The 13,095-nt window shown below is 34.4% G+C and overlaps 15 non-coding genes across 15 annotated transcripts; all 15 read right to left on the bottom strand.

Annotated features, from left to right (window-relative positions):
• Nucleotides 1–67: 67 nt before the first annotated feature.
• On the bottom strand, nt 68–141 carry TRNAI-AAU (transfer RNA isoleucine (anticodon AAU)). Its single transcript has one exon. It is a non-coding gene; the product is annotated as a tRNA-Ile (tRNA).
• Nucleotides 142–1,463: 1,322 nt separating this feature from the next.
• TRNAI-AAU (transfer RNA isoleucine (anticodon AAU)) lies at nt 1,464–1,537 on the bottom strand. Its single transcript has one exon. It is a non-coding gene; the product is annotated as a tRNA-Ile (tRNA).
• Nucleotides 1,538–2,298: 761 nt separating this feature from the next.
• On the bottom strand, nt 2,299–2,372 carry TRNAI-AAU (transfer RNA isoleucine (anticodon AAU)). The gene has a single exon. It is a non-coding gene; the product is annotated as a tRNA-Ile (tRNA).
• A 716-nt stretch (nt 2,373–3,088) lies between these two features.
• TRNAI-AAU (transfer RNA isoleucine (anticodon AAU)) lies at nt 3,089–3,162 on the bottom strand. Its single transcript has one exon. It is a non-coding gene; the product is annotated as a tRNA-Ile (tRNA).
• Nucleotides 3,163–3,591: 429 nt separating this feature from the next.
• On the bottom strand, nt 3,592–3,665 carry TRNAI-AAU (transfer RNA isoleucine (anticodon AAU)). The gene has a single exon. It is a non-coding gene; the product is annotated as a tRNA-Ile (tRNA).
• Nucleotides 3,666–5,169: 1,504 nt separating this feature from the next.
• On the bottom strand, nt 5,170–5,243 carry TRNAI-AAU (transfer RNA isoleucine (anticodon AAU)). Its single transcript has one exon. It is a non-coding gene; the product is annotated as a tRNA-Ile (tRNA).
• A 761-nt stretch (nt 5,244–6,004) lies between these two features.
• TRNAI-AAU (transfer RNA isoleucine (anticodon AAU)) lies at nt 6,005–6,078 on the bottom strand. The gene has a single exon. It is a non-coding gene; the product is annotated as a tRNA-Ile (tRNA).
• A 716-nt stretch (nt 6,079–6,794) lies between these two features.
• Nucleotides 6,795–6,868, bottom strand: TRNAI-AAU (transfer RNA isoleucine (anticodon AAU)). The gene has a single exon. It is a non-coding gene; the product is annotated as a tRNA-Ile (tRNA).
• A 716-nt stretch (nt 6,869–7,584) lies between these two features.
• Nucleotides 7,585–7,658, bottom strand: TRNAI-AAU (transfer RNA isoleucine (anticodon AAU)). The gene has a single exon. It is a non-coding gene; the product is annotated as a tRNA-Ile (tRNA).
• Nucleotides 7,659–8,373: 715 nt separating this feature from the next.
• TRNAI-AAU (transfer RNA isoleucine (anticodon AAU)) lies at nt 8,374–8,447 on the bottom strand. Its single transcript has one exon. It is a non-coding gene; the product is annotated as a tRNA-Ile (tRNA).
• A 716-nt stretch (nt 8,448–9,163) lies between these two features.
• On the bottom strand, nt 9,164–9,237 carry TRNAI-AAU (transfer RNA isoleucine (anticodon AAU)). The gene has a single exon. It is a non-coding gene; the product is annotated as a tRNA-Ile (tRNA).
• A 716-nt stretch (nt 9,238–9,953) lies between these two features.
• On the bottom strand, nt 9,954–10,027 carry TRNAI-AAU (transfer RNA isoleucine (anticodon AAU)). Its single transcript has one exon. It is a non-coding gene; the product is annotated as a tRNA-Ile (tRNA).
• Nucleotides 10,028–10,743: 716 nt separating this feature from the next.
• Nucleotides 10,744–10,817, bottom strand: TRNAI-AAU (transfer RNA isoleucine (anticodon AAU)). Its single transcript has one exon. It is a non-coding gene; the product is annotated as a tRNA-Ile (tRNA).
• A 716-nt stretch (nt 10,818–11,533) lies between these two features.
• On the bottom strand, nt 11,534–11,607 carry TRNAI-AAU (transfer RNA isoleucine (anticodon AAU)). Its single transcript has one exon. It is a non-coding gene; the product is annotated as a tRNA-Ile (tRNA).
• A 715-nt stretch (nt 11,608–12,322) lies between these two features.
• On the bottom strand, nt 12,323–12,396 carry TRNAI-AAU (transfer RNA isoleucine (anticodon AAU)). The gene has a single exon. It is a non-coding gene; the product is annotated as a tRNA-Ile (tRNA).
• Between the last annotated feature and the right edge of the window lie 699 nt (nt 12,397–13,095).

Raw genomic sequence — 13,095 nt, 5'->3', positions numbered from 1 at the left:
TCCAAGCACTGTACTACAAGTTTAAATCCATTGTTGTCAATAATGTTGGGTCATCAAGATAAACAAATGGCCAGTGTGGGGATCGAACCCAAGACCTTGGCGTTATTAGCACCACGCTCTAACCAACTGAGCTAACCGGCCACACTGTTTGAATGTGAAAATCCAAAATGACAAATAATCTTCAAATCATTATATGTATTATTTCTAAATGGTGATTTTTGTTGACAATCATTTTTTCTCCCTTCATACTTTTGCAAAAACGATAAATGAGGTCCCATTTTAAAGATTAAGTTACTTGCTTCAGATAAATTGTTAGTTAAGAATTGTATATGGTTTTGTTTCTTTAAAAATTGAAGTTGCAAATTGACTTTGTGCCCTACACTTCTTTCCCTGGATGTGTTGATACAGCATGGCAAAGAAGATCAGTTTTGCACAGCTTCTCGAAATGGCTACATATGAACCAGTTCTTCTTTCATCCTACTACAAACCACCAACCTCACTATAAAATGAATTGTATTTTATTTGCATGAAACATTTACGCATGGGCCACGTAGTAGATCATATATTGATTGAAAAGCATTTCTATTTTAAAGAAAAATAGGTACTTATGTAGTATCTGGGCTGCCGATTTCTAAATCGGGTCGGATCGGGAGATCGCATCGCATCGCATGCGACCATGCGATTCGATGCGATGCGATGCGATGCGATGACCCGATTTTTCCATAGGAATCAATGTTAAAATGGACTGAGTCCATTTTAACATGGAATTCAATGGGAAAAATGGGTCCTTTTCATACCCCTACTATCCAAGTGGGCATGGAGTTGGATATAAACCTGTGGCGAGCGTAGCGAGCCACCGAGCCCGAAGCGTGGCGAGCGAAGCGAGCCCCGCGAGGGGACGAATACCGTCCCCTCGCGGGGCTCGCTTCGCTCGCCACGCTTCGGGCTCGGTGGCTCGCTACGCTCGCCACAGGTTTATATCCAACTCCATGCCCACTTGGATAGTAGGGGTATGAAAAGGACCCATTTTTCCATAGGAATCATTTTAACATTGATTCCTATGGAAAAATCGGGTCATCGCATCCGATATCGGATGCGATGCGATGCGATGCGATATCGCATCGCATCGCATCTGATTGTATGCCTTAACTTAAGGCATACAATCAAAAAATCGGCAGCCCAGATACTACATAAGTACCGAAAAATCATAAAGCATAAAGTGCTTTGAAGTGTGGCATTGGTAATAGGGCTTTCATTTCTTCCTACAGTCCAAAGAAAAATAAAAATAGGGTGTAAAATACTATATATTTAAAGTATAATGGTAAAAGATCTACAATGTATTCAAGGCAGTTACTAGGATAATCACTATAGCCAATACTGATGATGAAGCCTAGTTTCCAAGCACTGTACTACAAGTTTAAATCCATTGTTGTCAATGATGTTGGGTCATCAAGATAAACAAATGGCCAGTGTGGGGATCGAACCCAAGACCTTGGCGTTATTAGCACCACGCTCTAACCAACTGAGCTAACCGGCCACACACTTTGAAGGCGAAAATCCAAAATGACAAATAATCTTCATATCATTATGTGTATTATTTCTAAAAGGTGATTTTTGTTGACAATAAATCATTATATGTATTATTTCTAAAAGGTGATTTTTGTTGACAATCATTTTTTCTCCCTTCATACTTTTGCAAAAACGATAAATGAGGTCCCATTTTAAAGATTAAGTTATTTGCTTCAGATACATTGTTAGTTAAGAATTGTATATGGTTTTGTTTCTTTAAAAATTGAAGTTACAAATTGACTTTGTGCCCTACACTTCTTTCCCTGGATGTGTTGATACAGCATGGCAAAGATGATCAGTTTTGCACAGCTTCTCAAAATGGCTACATATGAACCAGTTCTTCTTTCATCCTACTACAAACCACCAACCTCACTATAAAATTAATTGTATTTTATTTGCATGAAACATTTACGCATGGGCCACGTAGTAGATCATATATTGATTGAAAAGCATTTCTATTTTAAAGAAAAATCATAAAGCATAAAGTGCTTTGAAGTGTGGCATTGGTAATAGGGCTTTTATTTCTTCCTACAGTCCAAAGCAAAATAAAAATAGGGTGTAAAATACTATATATTTAAAGTATAATGGTAAAAGATCTACAATGTATTCAAGGCAGTTACTAGGATAATCACTATAGCCAATACTGATGATGAAGCCTAGTTTCCAAGCACTGTACTACAAGTTTAAATCCATTGTTGTCAATGATGTTGGGTCATCAAGATAAACAAATGGCCAGTGTGGGGATCAAACCCAAGACCTTGGCGTTATTAGCACCACGCTCTAACCAACTGAGCTAACCGGCCACACTGTTTGAATGTGAAAATCCAAAATGACAAATAATCTTCAAATCATTATATGTATTATTTCTAAAAGGTGATTTTTGTTGACAATCATTTTTTCTCCCTTCATACTTTTGCAAAAACGATAAATGAGGTCCCATTTTAAAGATTAAGTTATTTGCTTCAGATACATTGTTAGTTAAGAATTGTATATGGTTTTGTTTCTTTAAAAATTGAAGTTACAAATTGACTTTGTGCCCTACACTTCTTTCCCTGGATGTGTTGATACAGCATGGCAAAGATGATCAGTTTTGCACAGCTTCTCGAAATGGCTACATATGAACCAGTTCTTCTTTCATCCTACTACAAACCACCAACCTCACTATAAAATGAATTGTATTTTATTTGCATGAAACATTTACGCATGGGCCACGTAGTAGATCATATATTGATTGAAAAGCATTTCTATTTTAAAGAAAAATCATAAAGCATAAAGTGCTTTGAAGTGTGGCATTGGTAATAGGGCTTTCATTTATTCCTACAGCCCAAAGCAAAATAAAAATAGGGTGTAAAATACTATATATTTAAAGGATAATGGTAAAAGATCTACAATGTATTCAAGGCAGCTACAAGGGATAATCATTATAGCCAATACTGATGATGAAGCCTAGTTTCCAAGCACTGTACTACAAGTTTAAATCCATTGTTGTCAATGATGTTGGGTCATCAAGAAAAACAAATGGCCAGTGTGGGGATCGAACCCAAGACCTTGGCATTATTAGCACCACGCTCTAACCAACTGAGCTAACCGGCCACACTCTTTGAATGTGAAAATCCAAAATGACAAATAATCTTCAAATCATTATATGTATGGTCCCATTTTAAAGATTAAGTTATTTGCTTCAGATACATTGTTAGTTAAGAATTGTATATGGTTTTGTTTCTTTAAAAATTGAAGTTACAAATTGACTTTGTGCCCTACAATCATAAAGCATAAAGTGCTTTGAAGTGTGGCATTGGTAATAGGGCTTTCATTTATTCCTACAGCCCAAAGCAAAATAAAAATAGGGTGTAAAATACTATATATTTAAAGGATAATGGTAAAAGATCTACAATGTATTCAAGGCAGCTACAAGGGATAATCATTATAGCCAATACTGATGATGAAGCCTAGTTTCCAAGCACTGTACTACAAGTTTAAATCCATTGTTGTCAATGATGTTGGGTCATCAAGAAAAACAAATGGCCAGTGTGGGGATCGAACCCAAGACCTTGGCATTATTAGCACCACGCTCTAACCAACTGAGCTAACCGGCCACACTCTTTGAATGTGAAAATCCAAAATGACAAATAATCTTCAAATCATTATATGTATTATTTCTAAAAGGTGATTTTTGTTGACAATCATTTTTTCTCCCTTCATACTTTTGCAAAAACGATAAATGAGGTCCCATTTTAAAGATTAAGTTACTTGCTTCAGATAAATTGTTAGTTAAGAATTGTATATGGTTTTGTTTCTTTAAAAATTGAAGTTGCAAATTGACTTTGTGCCCTACACTTCTTTCCCTGGATGTGTTGATACAGCATGGCAAAGAAGATCAGTTTTGCACAGCTTCTCGAAATGGCTACATATGAACCAGTTCTTCTTTCATCCTACTACAAACCACCAACCTCACTATAAAATGAATTGTATTTTATTTGCATGAAACATTTACGCATGGGCCACGTAGTAGATCATATATTGATTGAAAAGCATTTCTATTTTAAAGAAAAATCATAAAGCATAAAGTGCTTTCAAGTGTGGCATTGGTAATAGGGCTTTCATTTCTTCCTACAGTCCAAAGCAAAATAAAAATAGGGTGTAAAATACTATATATTTAAAGTATAATGGTAAAAGATCTACAATGTATTCAAGGCAGTTACTAGGATAATCACTATAGCCAATACTGATGATGAAGCCTAGTTTCCAAGCACTGTACTACAAGTTTAAATCCATTGTTGTCAATGATGTTGGGTCATCAAGAAAAACAAATGGCCAGTGTGGGGATCGAACCCAAGACCTTGGCGTTATTAGCACTACGCTCTAACCAACTGAGCTAACCGGCCACACTGTTTGATTGTGAAAATCCAAAATGACAAATAATCTTCAAATCAATATATGTATTATTTCTAAAAGGTGATTTTTGTTGACAATCATTTTTTCTCCCTTCATACTTTTGCAAAAACGATAATTGAGGTCCCATTTTAAAGATTAAGTTACTTGCTTCAGATAAATTGTTAGTTAAGAATTGTATATGGTTTTGTTTCTTTAAAAATTGAAGTTACAAATTGACTTTGTGCCCTACACTTCTTTCCCTGGATGTGTTGATACAGCATGGCAAAGATGATCAGTTTTGCACAGCTTCTCAAAATGGCTACATATGAACCAGTTCTTCTTTCATCCTACTACAAACCACCAACCTCACTATAAAATTAATTGTATTTTATTTGCATGAAACATTTACGCATGGGCCACGTAGTAGATCATATATTGATTGAAAAGCATTTCTATTTTAAAGAAAAATCATAAAGCATAAAGTGCTTTGAAGTGTGGCATTGGTAATAGGGCTTTCATTTCTTCCTACAGTCCAAAGCAAAATAAAAATAGGGTGTAAAATACTATATATTTAAAGTATAATGGTAAAAGATCTACAATGTATTCAAGGCAGTTACTAGGATAATCACTATAGCCAATACTGATGATGAAGCCTAGTTTCCAAGCACTGTACTACAAGTTTAAATCCATTGTTGTCAATGATGTTGGGTCATCAAGATAAACAAATGGCCAGTGTGGGGATCGAACCCAAGACCTTGGCGTTATTAGCACCACGCTCTAACCAACTGAGCTAACCGGCCACACTCTTTGAAGGCAAAAATCCAAAATGACAAATAATCTTCATATCATTATGTGTATTATTTCTAAAAGGTGATTTTTGTTGACAATAAATCATTATATGTATTATTTCTAAAAGGTGATTTTTGTTGACAATCATTTTTTCTCCCTTCATACTTTTGCAAAAACGATAAATGAGGTCCCATTTTAAAGATTAAGTTATTTGCTTCAGATACATTGTTAGTTAAGAATTGTATATGGTTTTGTTTCTTTAAAAATTGAAGTTACAAATTGACTTTGTGCCCTACACTTCTTTCCCTGGATGTGTTGATACAGCATGGCAAAGATGATCAGTTTTGCACAGCTTCTCAAAATGGCTACATATGAACCAGTTCTTCCTTCATCCTACTACAAACCACCAACCTCACTATAAAATTAATTGTATTTTATTTGCATGAAACATTTACGCATGGGCCACGTAGTAGATCATATATTGATTGAAAAGCATTTCTATTTTAAAGAAAAATCATAAAGCATAAAGTGCTTTGAAGTGTGGCATTGGTAATAGGGCTTTCATTTCTTCCTACAGTCCAAAGCAAAATAAAAATAGGGTGTAAAATACTATATATTTAAAGTATAATGGTAAAAGATCTACAATGTATTCAAGGCAGTTACTAGGATAATCACTATAGCCAATACTGATGATGAAGCCTAGTTTCCAAGCACTGTACTACAAGTTTAAATCCATTGTTGTCAATGATGTTGGGTCATCAAGAAAAACAAATGGCCAGTGTGGGGATCGAACCCAAGACCTTGGCATTATTAGCACCACGCTCTAACCAACTGAGCTAACCGGCCACACTCTTTGAATGTGAAAATCCAAAATGACAAATAATCTTCAAATCATTATATGTATTATTTCTAAAAGGTGATTTTTGTTGACAATCATTTTTTCTCCCTTCATACTTTTGCAAAAACGATAAATGAGGTCCCATTTTAAAGATTAAGTTATTTGCTTCAGATACATTGTTAGTTAAGAATTGTATATGGTTTTGTTTCTTTAAAAATTGAAGTTACAAATTGACTTTGTGCCCTACACTTCTTTCCCTGGATGTGTTGATACAGCATGGCAAAGATGATCAGTTTTGCACAGCTTCTCGAAATGGCTACATATGAACCAGTTCTTCTTTCATCCTACTACAAACCACCAACCTCACTATAAAATGAATTGTATTTTATTTGCATGAAACATTTACGCATGGGCCACGTAGTAGATCATATATTGATTGAAAAGCATTTCTATTTTAAAGAAAAATCATAAAGCATAAAGTGCTTTGAAGTGTGGCATTGGTAATAGGGCTTTCATTTATTCCTACAGCCCAAAGCAAAATAAAAATAGGGTGTAAAATACTATATATTTAAAGGATAATGGTAAAAGATCTACAATGTATTCAAGGCAGCTACAAGGGATAATCATTATAGCCAATACTGATGATGAAGCCTAGTTTCCAAGCACTGTACTACAAGTTTAAATCCATTGTTGTCAATGATGTTGGGTCATCAAGAAAAACAAATGGCCAGTGTGGGGATCGAACCCAAGACCTTGGCATTATTAGCACCACGCTCTAACCAACTGAGCTAACCGGCCACACTCTTTGAATGTGAAAATCCAAAATGACAAATAATCTTCAAATCATTATATGTATTATTTCTAAAAGGTGATTTTTGTTGACAATCATTTTTTCTCCCTTCATACTTTTGCAAAAACGATAAATGAGGTCCCATTTTAAAGATTAAGTTATTTATTTCAGATACATTGTTAGTTAAGAATTGTATATGGTTTTGTTTCTTTAAAAATTGAAGTTACAAATTGACTTTGTGCCCTACACTTCTTTCCCTGGATGTGTTGATACAGCATGGCAAAGATGATAAGTTTTGCACAGCTTCTCAAAATGGCTACATATGAACCAGTTCTTCTTTCATCCTACTACAAACCACCAACCTCACTATAAAATGAATTGTATTTTATTTGCATGAAACATTTACGCATGGGCCACGTAGTAGATCATATATTGATTGAAAAGCATTTCTATTTTAAAGAAAAATCATAAAGCATAAAGTGCTTTGAAGTGTGGCATTGGTAATAGGGCTTTCATTTATTCCTACAGCCCAAAGCAAAATAAAAATAGGGTGTAAAATACTATATATTTAAAGGATAATGGTAAAAGATCTACAATGTATTCAAGGCAGCTACAAGGGATAATCATTATAGCCAATACTGATGATGAAGCCTAGTTTCCAAGCACTGTACTACAAGTTTAAATCCATTGTTGTCAATGATGTTGGGTCATCAAGAAAAACAAATGGCCAGTGTGGGGATCGAACCCAAGACCTTGGCATTATTAGCACCACGCTCTAACCAACTGAGCTAACCGGCCACACTCTTTGAATGTGAAAATCCAAAATGACAAATAATCTTCAAATCATTATATGTATTATTTCTAAAAGGTGATTTTTGTTGACAATCATTTTTTCTCCCTTCATACTTTTGCAAAAACGATAAATGAGGTCCCATTTTAAAGATTAAGTTACTTGCTTCAGATAAATTGTTAGTTAAGAATTGTATATGGTTTTGTTTCTTTAAAAATTGAAGTTGCAAATTGACTTTGTGCCCTACACTTCTTTCCCTGGATGTGTTGATACAGCATGGCAAAGAAGATCAGTTTTGCACAGCTTCTCGAAATGGCTACATATGAACCAGTTCTTCTTTCATCCTACTACAAACCACCAACCTCACTATAAAATGAATTGTATTTTATTTGCATGAAACATTTACGCATGGGCCACGTAGTAGATCATATATTGATTGAAAAGCATTTCTATTTTAAAGAAAAATCATAAAGCATAAAGTGCTTTCAAGTGTGGCATTGGTAATAGGGCTTTCATTTCTTCCTACAGTCCAAAGCAAAATAAAAATAGGGTGTAAAATACTATATATTTAAAGTATAATGGTAAAAGATCTACAATGTATTCAAGGCAGTTACTAGGATAATCACTATAGCCAATACTGATGATGAAGCCTAGTTTCCAAGCACTGTACTACAAGTTTAAATCCATTGTTGTCAATGATGTTGGGTCATCAAGAAAAACAAATGGCCAGTGTGGGGATCGAACCCAAGACCTTGGCATTATTAGCACCACGCTCTAACCAACTGAGCTAACCGGCCACACTCTTTGAATGTGAAAATCCAAAATGACAAATAATCTTCAAATCATTATATGTATTATTTCTAAAAGGTGATTTTTGTTGACAATCATTTTTTCTCCCTTCATACTTTTGCAAAAACGATAAATGAGGTCCCATTTTAAAGATTAAGTTATTTGCTTCAGATACATTGTTAGTTAAGAATTGTATATGGTTTTGTTTCTTTAAAAATTGAAGTTACAAATTGACTTTGTGCCCTACACTTCTTTCCCTGGATGTGTTGATACAGCATGGCAAAGATGATCAGTTTTGCACAGCTTCTCAAAATGGCTACATATGAACCAGTTCTTCTTTCATCCTACTACAAACCACCAACCTCACTATAAAATGAATTGTATTTTATTTGCATGAAACATTTACGCATGGGCCACGTAGTAGATCATATATTGATTGAAAAGCATTTCTATTTTAAAGAAAAATCATAAAGCATAAAGTGCTTTGAAGTGTGGCATTGGTAATAGGGCTTTCATTTATTCCTACAGCCCAAAGCAAAATAAAAATAGGGTGTAAAATACTATATATTTAAAGGATAATGGTAAAAGATCTACAATGTATTCAAGGCAGCTACAAGGGATAATCATTATAGCCAATACTGATGATGAAGCCTAGTTTCCAAGCACTGTACTACAAGTTTAAATCCATTGTTGTCAATGATGTTGGGTCATCAAGAAAAACAAATGGCCAGTGTGGGGATCGAACCCAAGACCTTGGCATTATTAGCACCACGCTCTAACCAACTGAGCTAACCGGCCACACTCTTTGAATGTGAAAATCCAAAATGACAAATAATCTTCAAATCATTATATGTATTATTTCTAAAAGGTGATTTTTGTTGACAATCATTTTTTCTCCCTTCATACTTTTGCAAAAACGATAAATGAGGTCCCATTTTAAAGATTAAGTTACTTGCTTCAGATAAATTGTTAGTTAAGAATTGTATATGGTTTTGTTTCTTTAAAAATTGAAGTTGCAAATTGACTTTGTGCCCTACACTTCTTTCCCTGGATGTGTTGATACAGCATGGCAAAGAAGATCAGTTTTGCACAGCTTCTCGAAATGGCTACATATGAACCAGTTCTTCTTTCATCCTACTACAAACCACCAACCTCACTATAAAATGAATTGTATTTTATTTGCATGAAACATTTACGCATGGGCCACGTAGTAGATCATATATTGATTGAAAAGCATTTCTATTTTAAAGAAAAATCATAAAGCATAAAGTGCTTTCAAGTGTGGCATTGGTAATAGGGCTTTCATTTCTTCCTACAGTCCAAAGCAAAATAAAAATAGGGTGTAAAATACTATATATTTAAAGGATAATGGTAAAAGATCTACAATGTATTCAAGGCAGCTACAACGGATAATCACTATAGCCAATACTGATGATGAAGCCTAGTTTCCAAGCACTGTACTACAAGTTTAAATCCATTGTTGTCAATATTGTTGGGTCATCAAGATAAACAAATGGCCAGTGTGGGGATCGAACCCAAGACCTTGGCGTTATTAGCACCACGCTCTAACCAACTGAGCTAACCGGCCACACTGTTTGAATGTGAAAATCCAAAATGACAAATAATCTTCAAATCATTATATGTATTATTTCTAAAAGGTGATTTTTGTTGACAATCATTTTTTCTCCCTTCATACTTTTGCAAAAACGATAAATGAGGTCCCATTTTAAAGATTAAGTTATTTGCTTCAGATACATTGTTAGTTAAGAATTGTATATGATTTTGTTTCTTTAAAAATTGAAGTTACAAATTGACTTTGTGCCCTACACTTCTTTCCCTGGATGTGTTGATACAGCATGGCAAAGATGATCAGTTTTGCACAGCTTCTCGAAATGGCTACATATGAACCAGTTCTTCTTTCATCCTACTACAAACCACCAACCTCACTATAAAATGAATTGTATTTTATTTGCCTGAAACATTTACGCATGGGCCACGTAGTAGATCATATATTGATTGAAAAGCATTTCTATTTTAAAAAAAAAATCATAAAGCATAAAGTGCTTTGAAGTGTGGCATTGGTAATAGGGCTTTCATTTCTTCCTACAGTCCAAAGCAAAATAAAAATAGGGTGTAAAATACTATATATTTAAAGTATAATGGTAAAAGATCTACAATGTATTCAAGGCAGTTACTAGGATAATCACTATAGCCAATACTGATGATGAAGCCTAGTTTCCAAGCACTGTACTACAAGTTTAAATCCATTGTTGTCAATGATGTTGGGTCCTCAAGAAAAACAAATGGCCAGTGTGGGGATCGAACCCAAGACCTTGGCGTTATTAGCACCACGCTCTAACCAACTGAGCTAACCGGCCACACTCTTTAAATTTGAAAATCCAAAATGATAAATAATCTTCAAATCATTATATGTATTATTTCTAAAAGGTGATTTTTGTTGACAATCATTTTTTCTCCCTTCATACTTTTGCAAAAACGATAAATGAGGTCCCATTTTAAAGATTAAGTTATTTGCTTCAGATACATTGTTAGTTAAGAATTGTATATGGTTTTGTTTCTTTAAAAATTGAAGTTACAAATTGACTTTGTGCCCTACACTTCTTTCCCTGGATGTGTTGATACAGCATGGCAAAGATGATCAGTTTTGCACAGCTTCTCAAAATGGCTACATATGAACCAGTTCTTCTTTCATCCTACTACAAACCACCAACCTCACTATAAAATGAATTGTATTTTATTTGCATGAAACATTTACGCATGGGCCACGTAGTAGATCATATATTGATTGAAAAGCATTTCTATTTTAAAGAAAAATCATAAAGCATAAAGTGCTTTGAAGTGTGGCATTGGTAATAGGGCTTTCATTTCTTCCTACAGTCCAAAGCAAAATAAAAATAGGGTGTAAAATACTATATATTTAAAGGATAATGGTAAAAGATCTACAATGTATTCAAGGCAGCTACAAGGGATAATCATTATAGCCAATACTGATGATGAAGCCTAGTTTCCAAGCACTGTACTACAAGTTTAAATCCATTGTTGTCAATGATGTTGGGTCATCAAGAAAAACAAATGGCCAGTGTGGGGATCGAACCCAAGACCTTGGCATTATTAGCACCACGCTCTAACCAACTGAGCTAACCGGCCACACTCTTTGAATGTGAAAATCCAAAATGACAAATAATCTTCAAATCATTATATGTATTATTTCTAAAAGGTGATTTTTGTTGACAATCATTTTTTCTCCCTTCATACTTTTGCAAAAACGATAAATGAGGTCCCATTTTAAAGATTAAGTTACTTGCTTCAGATAAATTGTTAGTTAAGAATTGTATATGGTTTTGTTTCTTTAAAAATTGAAGTTGCAAATTGACTTTGTGCCCTACACTTCTTTCCCTGGATGTGTTGATACAGCATGGCAAAGAAGATCAGTTTTGCACAGCTTCTCGAAATGGCTACATATGAACCAGTTCTTCTTTCATCCTACTACAAACCACCAACCTCACTATAAAATGAATTGTATTTTATTTGCATGAAACATTTACGCATGGGCCACGTAGTAGATCATATATTGATTGAAAAGCATTTCTATTTTAAAGAAAAATCATAAAGCATAAAGTGCTTTCAAGTGTGGCATTGGTAATAGGGCTTTCATTTCTTCCTACAGTCCAAAGCAAAATAAAAATAGGGTGTAAAATACTATATATTTAAAGTATAATGGTAAAAGATCTACAATGTATTCAAGGCAGTTACTAGGATAATCACTATAGCCAATACTGATGATGAAGCCTAGTTTCCAAGCACTGTACTACAAGTTTAAATCCATTGTTGTCAATGATGTTGGGTCATCAAGAAAAACAAATGGCCAGTGTGGGGATCGAACCCAAGACCTTGGCATTATTAGCACCACGCTCTAACCAACTGAGCTAACCGGCCACACTCTTTGAATGTGAAAATCCAAAATGACAAATAATCTTCAAATCATTATATGTATTATTTCTAAAAGGTGATTTTTGTTGACAATCATTTTTTCTCCCTTCATACTTTTGCAAAAACGATAAATGAGGTCCCATTTTAAAGATTAAGTTATTTGCTTCAGATACATTGTTAGTTAAGAATTGTATATGGTTTTGTTTCTTTAAAAATTGAAGTTACAAATTGACTTTGTGCCCTACACTTCTTTCCCTGGATGTGTTGATACAGCATGGCAAAGATGATCAGTTTTGCACAGCTTCTCAAAATGGCTACATATGAACCAGTTCTTCTTTCATCCTACTACAAACCACCAACCTCACTATAAAATGAATTGTATTTTATTTGCATGAAACATTTACGCATGGGCCACGTAGTAGATCATATATTGATTGAAAAGCATTTCTATTTTAAAGAAAAATCATAAAGCATAAAGTGCTTTGAAGTGTGGCATTGGTAATAGGGCTTTCATTTATTCCTACAGCCCAAAGCAAAATAAAAATAGGGTGTAAAATACTATATATTTAAAGGATAATGGTAAAAGATCTACAATGTATTCAAGGCAGCTACAAGGGATAATCATTATAGCCAATACTGATGATGAAGCCTAGTTTCCAAGCACTGTACTACAAGTTTAAATCCATTGTTGTCAATGATGTTGGG

Source organism: Crinia signifera, chromosome 2 (genome assembly GCF_055691185.1).
Source record: "Crinia signifera chromosome 2, ASM5569118v1, whole genome shotgun sequence".
NCBI lineage: Eukaryota > Metazoa > Chordata > Amphibia > Anura > Myobatrachidae > Crinia > Crinia signifera.
The sequence above is the reverse complement of the archived record's forward strand: the minus strand, read 5'-3'. Positions and strand labels throughout refer to the sequence as shown.